Source organism: Rhinopithecus bieti, unplaced genomic scaffold (genome assembly GCF_001698545.2).
Source record: "Rhinopithecus bieti isolate Rb0 unplaced genomic scaffold, ASM169854v2 scaffold_41082, whole genome shotgun sequence".
Classification (NCBI taxonomy): domain Eukaryota; kingdom Metazoa; phylum Chordata; class Mammalia; order Primates; family Cercopithecidae; genus Rhinopithecus; species Rhinopithecus bieti.
In genome coordinates this window covers 219,060-227,862 of record NW_016817890.1, presented here as the reverse complement: position 1 = coordinate 227,862, position 8,803 = coordinate 219,060, and positions in this window count along the sequence as shown.

Below are 8,803 nucleotides of genomic sequence, written 5' to 3'. Positions count from 1 at the left end.
GTACAGTGGCCGGATCTCAGCTCACTGCAACCTCCGCCTCCCGGGTTCCCGCCATTCTCCTGCCTCAGCCTCCTGAGTAGCTGGGACTACAGGCACCCGCCACCTCGCCCGGCTACTTTTTTGTATTTTTTAGTAGAGATGGGGTTTCACCGTGTTAGCCAGGATGGTCTCGATCTCCTGACCTCGTGATCCGCCCGTCTCGGCCTCCCAAAGTGCTGGGATTACAGGCTTGAGCCACCACGCCCGGCCCCAAAAAGCCTTAATGTTAATGCTAACGTGGCAGAAAACTGAGTTGTGGGTTACATTTTATAGGCTATTGTAGTTTTATTTACCAAATGATATTCTCTAAATCACTTCAGCCAATAAATGTATTCTCCTCCTTAAAGCAGAGTTGTATCAACTCTGTGGGAGCATTTATGAGCTGTCAGTCCCCACACTTCCAGCCAGAATCACAGTAAGGTCTGGCTGGGTGTGGGTTGCTGCATAGGAAAGGGTCTCTGGAGAAGCAGAGGGCACGATCATGGCCCACTGCTCCCCTCTTCTTCTCAGTGCTCTTTGCCCTCTCCTGCTGCATGCTTCCTCTTCACTCCAGTGCTGATCCTCCTGCTGACTCTCTCTGGCAGCTTCCGCCTCACCCGCCCCTCTTCCACACTATAGCCAGTATGGTTGGTGCTGGGGCATTGACTCAGCCCCCCTACTTTCTGCATTTGTAATAGATATTAATACGATTTCCTAAAACAGAAGGTTTTGTTGTTTTCTTTGAATTTGGATTGAAAACCATACGGTCTCACTGTTTCGCTTCAATTCCTATCCATACTATAAATGGAAGAAAAAAAATGAATAGTTTCTGTTTAATCTGATGAATGTGGCTTTTTTCCCTTCACTTTAATGTTCAAGAAGTTGTGGCTATTTCACAGATTTCGTCTGATTTATTCTGTGGGTCCCTGTTATTGTTCTGTATGTAATCTTTCAGTACATTTTCATCCTTTCATATCCACATAGGAAGACGTGCTGAAGAATCAGAATATCAGTTCAAAACAAAACCTAGGCCAGGCATGGTGGTTCTCGTTTGTAATTTCAGCACTTTGGGAAGCCAAGGCGGGCAGATCACGAGGTCAGGAGTTTGAGACCAGCCTGGCCAACATGGTGAAACCCCATCTCTACCAAAAATACAAAAATTAGCCAGGTGTGGTGGCAGGCACCTGTAATCCCAACTACTCAGGACGCTGAGGCAGGAGAATCACTTGAACCTGGGAGGTGGAGGTTGCAGTGAGCCAAGATCACACAACTGCACTCCAGCCTAGTCAACAGAGCGAGACTCCATCTCAAAAAAACGAAAGAAAGAAAGAATGCTGGACCCACATCTCCCTGGAGTTCTATTGTTGTTGTTGTTGTTGGGTTTGTTTTTTGAGATGGAGTTTTGCTCTCATTGCCCAGGCTGGAGTGCAATGGTGCGATCTTGGCTCACCACATCCTCCGCCTCCCAGGTTCAAGCAATTCTCCTGCCTCAGCCTCTCGAATAGCTGGGATTACAGGCATGCACCACCACGCCCGGCTAATTTTGTATTTTTAGTAGAGAAGGGGTTTCTCCCTGTTGGTCAGCCTGGTCTCAAACTCCTGACCTCAGGTGATCCACCCGGCCTCCCAAAGTGCTGGGATTACAGGCATGAGCCACCGTGCCCAGCCTTCCTTGAAGTATTTTGTTTGGTTTTGATTTGTCTTGTTTTTGGAGATAGGATCTCACTCTGTCACCCATGCTGGAGTGCAGTGGCACAATCTTGGCTCAGAGCAACCTCTGCCTCCCAGGCTCAAGTGATCCTCCCACTTCATTCTAAGTAGCTGGGACTACAGGCACATGCCACCACAGCCAGCTCATTTTTGTGTTGTTTTAGAGATGAGGTTTTGCCATGTTGCCCAGGCTGATCTTGAACACCTGGGCTCAAGGAATCTGCCCATTGTGGCCTCCCAAAGTTCTGAGGTTGAAAGTGTGAGTCATCGTGCCCAGCCTCCTTAAAGTTTACTAACACTTGGGATAACTGAGGGAAAAGAAGTGACAATTCCACTCAGTCTATTAGAGGTCTGGATATAAGGTAGCCACACAATAACTCTAACTTGACTTCTTCTAACCATTCTATCTTACTGGTTTGGAGACTGTCTTCTGCCAGCATTTTTTGTGGCTTGAGATGATATTTTTGAACCCTTCTTTCACTGCCTTTCTTACCTTTAATGTGCCAAGCTTGAAACAGGATTTGATTTCCTGAGCTACTTGTTCGCCTTCTGTGCATCACCAAGTAATCTGGTTCATCTTTCATCTCATTCATGTTCTTTTCAAGTGAAACAAGACATTTTGGGGGTCAAGTCTCTGGGTGTTTATTCTGTTTTTATGTATATAAAAATGGATTTTATGTTCCCTTTCCTTACCAACTTATATGGAAACTCAGAATCATAATGTAAAGAAATGAAAGCCTGGTGTATTGTACTTCAAGATGCCTCCCTGATGTATAGAATCTCCTTGTAAAATAAATAATTGCATTGTATATCATTCTTCCCATCAATATTAATTATTAAATATTTTAGAATTTTTAAATACCAACTATACTATTCTGGTGTGAGGTATTTTCTCTTACATTACACTCTATCCCAAAAGATTAAACCCAGCTTAAAAATGATATGTAGGCCAGGCATGGTGGCTCACACCTGTAATCCCAGCATTTTGGGAGGCCGAGGGGGGCAGATCACAAGGTCAGGAGATCGAGACCATCCTGGCTAACACAGTGAAATGCCATCTCTACTAAAAATACAAAAAAAGCGGGCGTGGTGGTAGGTACCTGTAGTCCCAGCTACTCGGGAGTCTGAGGCAGGAGAATGGCCTGAACCCAGGAGGTGGAGCTTGCAGTGAGCTGAGGTCGCACCACTGCACTCCTGCCTGGATGACAGAGCAAGACTCCGCCTCAAAAAAAAAAAAAGTAAATTATTTCTAATGTCCCAAAATGAGAAATGGATGAGGGAGAGAAAAATAGTAGTGAGGACATTAAATGTAGCCAGAGGTGAGGGTCATGTTTGTTTCTGTCAGTGCACAAATATGGAGAAAGAATAGGCTACAGACTAGAGCCGACTATGAACCCCATATGTACCAGACACTTGATCCTGTTTAGCCCACCGCAGCCTGTTTGGTAAGTGATAATATACACATTTTACCAATCAGGAAACAGATTAAATTGCTTCCCCAAGTTCAAAACAAATTATGTAATCTAATATATTCAAGGACAAGCACTTGCATGCCAATCAATTGCCCCATAAGAATTTACTCTAGGCCGGGTGCAGTGGCTCACACCTGTAATCCCAGCACTTTGGGAGGCCAAGAGGATCACCTGAGGTCGGGAGTTTGAGACCAGCCTGACCAACAGGGAGAAACCCCATCTCTACTGAAAATACAAAATTAGCCCGGCATGGTGGCACATGCCTGTAATCCCAGCTACTCAGGAGGCTGAGGCAGGAGAATCGCTTGAACCTGGGAGGCGGAGGTTGCAGTGCACCGAGAACCATTGTATTCCAGCCTGGGCAAGAAGAGCAAAACTCTGTCCAAAAAAAAAAAAAAAGAATTTATATTAACCACATATAATTGGACCCCCAAGATGACATCACAAAAGGACACTTAGTACTTTTTCTTTTTTTTTTCCTCAGGACGGAGTCTTGCTCTGTCACCCAGGCTGGAGTGTGGTGGCATGATCTTGGCTCACTACAACCTCTGTCTCCCGGATTCAAGCGATTCTCCTACCTCAGCCTCCTGAGTAGCTGGGAATACAGGCGTCTGCCACCACACCTGGCTAATTTTTTGTATTTTTAGTAGAGATGGGGTTTCACCATGTTGGCCAGGCTGGTCTCGAACTCCTGACCTCAGGTGATCCACCCGCCTCAGGCTCCCAAAGTGCTGGGACTACAGGCATGAGCCACCACACCCGACCCAGGACACTTAGTACTTCATGTTATCTTTTCCAGCAAGCAGCCCAGTTTCAGTCCAGGTGGCCTCAGCAATGACACTTCTACTTGTCCCTTAAGAGACTGGCCTTGTTTAGTGCACTACCCTTTACCAAGAGTTAAACCATGAGTCAGAACTCCTTGTGTCCCCCTGCTCCCGGATTGTCCTTCTACTAGCCCTCTAAAGAAGCCTCAAATTGCTATTGCCCTTTTGAGTTAAATTGTCTCAAGAAAGCTGTTTTGAAGATGAAGATTGCCCAGTGTTTGCCAAAACAATGAATGAATTTTGGGTCTCTGTGGATTTATATAACTATCTCCCAAGAAAAGACAGGTCCAGCCTGGTGCAGTGGTGCACACCTGTAGTCCCAGCAGCTTGGGAAGTTGAGGTAGAAGGATCACTTGAGCCCAGCCTGGGCAACATAGACCCTGTCTCTTGAAAAAAGAGGAGGGGCAGGTCCAATGGATACTGGATAGGCAGAGAATGAAATAGTAAGCATAAACAGATGACAATGTGCAACAAAGAAAATCCTAGCCCTGAAGCCAAAACACAGCCAGCACCACTGTTTCAACGTTCTATTCCATTTCAGCCCTAGGAGGCATGAAGGGAAAACCAGGAATGACCAGCAACCCAGACCTCTTGCTCCATCTGTCGTTTTGTGGGGATATTGTTAACTTCTTCCCCAAAGAATTTTGCCTCCTAGGTAGAACATAGACGTCATCTGACAGGAACAAATAGCTTCAGTGTTCCTTCATTTGGCACTGAGAACATACAGTCCTCAGTGAGGATTATGGGAGAGGGAGCATTAAATTATTTAGTGCTTACCTCCTTCCTACCCTCCCCCGCAACAAAGACACAATCTTCCTGTGACCCCAATTTCTCTTCAATCTATTACCCTCTTTCCTGCTTTTCCTATACTCCCTTCACAAAATCTATTCCAATGTTAAACAACCCAAGTTCCCAGGCCAGGCAGCTGAGCTAATGACTGACAGAGGAAGAACTAGTGATGGAGATGTAAACTGAACAGGGTTCTTGGCCTTGCTTCATAACCTCTGGTCTGTGCACATTGTTTTCCCTATCTAAGGCCATATTCACTCAGCTCATTAAAATCTAAATGAAATCCAAACCAATATGGCTTTCCTGTGGTCACCAGGGATTTTTCAGTTAACTGCCACTTCCAAAGGCCTTTAGTTATTGCACTTGGCTGCTTTGCAACATTTGGTGCTTTGGGCAATGTCCTAGTCCTCGAAACTCTTCTTCCTTGGCTTCTGAGGCACCACTGTCTTCTGGTTCTCCTTCCCTGACTGACCTTTCTTTGTGCTGTTGGCTTCTTCCTTGAACACCATTTAAATGCTGGGTTTTCGGCCAGGTGTGGTGGCTCACGCCTGTAATCCCAGCACTTTGGAAGGTTGAGGCAAGTGGTTCACCTGAAGTCAGGAGTTCGAGACCAACCTGGCCAACATGGTGAAACCCCATCTCTACTAAAACTACAAAAAAATTAGCTAGGCATGGTGGCAATGTGCTTGCAGTCCCAGCTACCAGGGAGGCTGAGGCACGAGAACTGCTTGAACCCGGGAGGTGGAGGTTGCAGTGAGCCAAGATCACAACACTGCACTCCAGCCTGGGTGACAGTGAGATTCCATCCAAAAATAAATAAATAAAATAAAATAAATAAATGCTGTGTTTTACTGGGTGTGGTGGCTCATGCCTGTGATCCTAGCACTTTCGGAGGCCAAGATTGGCAGATTGCTTGAGGCCAGGAGTTCAAGACCAGCCCGGGCAGTATAGGGAGACTCCATCTCTATCAAAAAGTTAAAAAACTAGCCGAGCACAGTGGTGCATGCCTCTAGTTCCAGTTACTCAGAAGAGGCTGAGGTGAGAGAATCATTTCAGCCCGGGTGGCCCAGGCTGCAGTGAGTCCTGATCATGCCACTGCATTCCAACCTCAACAATAGAGCGATATCTTGTCTCAAAATAAAATAAATGCTGGGTTTCATGTCCTCCCATCACTCTCCTCATTCTTCCAAGATGACTTTAGCCACCACCCTAATTCTGACAACTTCTAAATCTTTTATCACCAACTCAACATTTCTTACAGGAACCCCAACCCCATATATCTAATTGCTCTTTAGACTTATATACAACCAGATGTTACTCAGGTAACTCATATATACTCCAATATGGATGTTACTCCTCCCCCACTGCCCGTGTTTCCACTTATCAAGGCTAGAGACCATAGTATGTTCAGCCTCCTAAGCCTGGTGTCCTCAAGTTCCTCTCTTACCTTGCAATTCCAGTGGGACAAGAAACCCTACATCAGAAATGTCTTTATTTATTTATTTTTTTTGAGATAGGTTACTGCTCTGTTGCCCAGGCTGGAGTGCAGTCGCATGATCACGACTCACTGCAGCCTCAATCTCCTGGGTTCAGGTGATCCTCACACCTCGTAAGTAGCTGGGATTACAGACATGCGCCGCCACACTCAGCTAACTTTTCAAAAAAATTTTTGTAGGCCAGATGCAGTGGCTCATGCCTGTAATCCCAGCACTATGGAAGGTCAAGGTGGGCGGATCACGTGGTCAGGAGTTCGAGACCAGTCTGGCCAATATGGTGAAACCCTGTCTCTACTGAAAATACAAAAATTAGTGGGGCATGGTGACACTCGCTTGTAGTCCCAGCTACTCGGGAGACTGAGGCAGGAGAATTGCTTGAACCCAGGAGGCAGAGAATGCAGTGGGCCGAGATAGCGCCACTGCACTCTAGCCTGGCTGACAGAGCAAGACTTCATCTCAAAAAAAAAAAAAATTTGTTGTAGAGATGAGATCTCTCTCCATGTTGCCCAGGCTGATCCTGAACTCCTTGGCCTCAAGCGATTCTCCCTCCTCAGCCCCGCAAAATGCTGAGATTATAGGCGTGAGACACCATGGCGGGCCAGAAATATCTTGATTCTTATATCTCTTCTCACCTTGTTTACCATCTGAGTTCAAAGGCAACATAATTTAATGGGACTTTATAACATCCTCCCCACCAGTCTCTCCCATCTATCCTCCTATTTTGCCACTAGAGTTACCTCTCTAAAATACAAACATGGGCTGGGTGTAATCCCAGCACTTTGGTAGGCCGAGACAGGTGGATCACTTAAGATCAGGAGCTCAAGACCAGCCTGGGCAACATGGTGAAATCCTGTCTCTAATAAAAATACAAAAATTAGGCAGGCATGGTGGCTGGTGCCTGTAATCCCAGCTACTTGGGAGGCTGAAGCAGGAGAAACACTTGAACCGGGAGGCAGAGGTTGCAGTGAGCCGAGACTGCACCATAGCACTCCAGCCTGGGCAAGAAGAGCAAAACTCAGTGTCAAAAAATAAAAAATAAAATAAATATTTAAAAATTAAAAAAAAAATAAAATGCAGGCCAGGCACAGTGGCTCATGCTGTAATCCTAGTACTTTGGGAGGCCAAGGCGGGCGGATCACTTGAGGTCAGGAGTTCAAGACCAGCCTGGCAAACATGGTGAAACCCTGTCTCTACTAAAAATAAAAAAATTAGTTGGTCATGGTAGCATGCACCTGTAGTCCCAGCCACCTGTGAGGCTGAGGCACAAGAATCATTTAAACCTGGAAGGCAGAGGTTGCAGTGAGCTGAGATTGTGGCACTGCATTCCAGCTTGGGTGACAAAGTGAGATTCTGTCTCAAAAATAAATAAATAAAATAAAATGCAAACATGGTCAGAGCAAACTTTTACTTAGAAATTTATTGGCCCCCCAGTTACCTGCAGGATGAACTTTATTTATTTAGTTAGTTGGTTAGTTTTGTTTATTTCTGAGATGGAGTCTCACTGCGTCACCCAGGCTGGAGTGCAGTGGCGCCATCTCGGCTCACTGCAACCTCCGCCTCCCGGGTTCAAGCAATTCTCCTGCCTCAGCCTCCCGAGTAGCTGGGACTACAGGCTTGCACCACCACGCCCGGCTAATTTTTTTTTTTTTTAGTAGAGACAGGGTTTCACCATATTGGCCAAGCTGGTTTCGAACTCCTGACCTCGTGATCTGCCTGCCTCAGTCTCCCAAAGTTCTGGGATTACAGGCTTAAGCCACCACGCTCAGTCACACCTGGCTAATTTTTTTATGTTTTTAGTAGAGACGAGGTTTCACCATATTGGCCAGGCTGGTCTCAAAGTCCTGACCTTGTGATCTGCCTGCCTGGGCCTGTGAAATTGCAGGGATTACAGGCATGAGCCACCGTGCCTGGCCTTCTTTTTTTCTTTCTTTCTTTTTTTCTTTTCTTTTTTTGGTGTGTGTGACAGAATTTTGCTCATCGCCCAGGCTGGAGTGCAGTGGTGCGGTCTCGGCTCACTGCAACCTCCACCGCCAGGTTCAAACAATTCTCTTGCCTCAGCCTCTCGAGTACCTGGGATTATGGGTGCCCACCACCACACCCAGCTAATTTTTGTAATTTTAGTAGAGACAGGGTTTCACCATGTTGGTCAGGCTGGTCTCAAACTCCTGACCTCAGGTGATATCGCGCTGGGCCTCCACGATAAATTTTAAACTCCTTGGCCTGGGCTACAAGATATTTTGTAATTCATCTCTTGCCTGCTTCCCAAACTCATGGAAAGTCCAACAGTTCTACCTTTACATTCCTCACTGAGCTGACCTCTTACTCTTCCCAGGAGACCACAGGCCTTCCTTTGCAACTGCTAGTTCCTCAGCATGAAATATTGTCATCATCCACACTCCACCCCTGTACTAATCCCATAAGTTTTATTTATTTATGTATTTTGTTTTTGTTTGTTTGTTTTGAGATAGAATATTGCTCTGTCACCCAGGCAGGA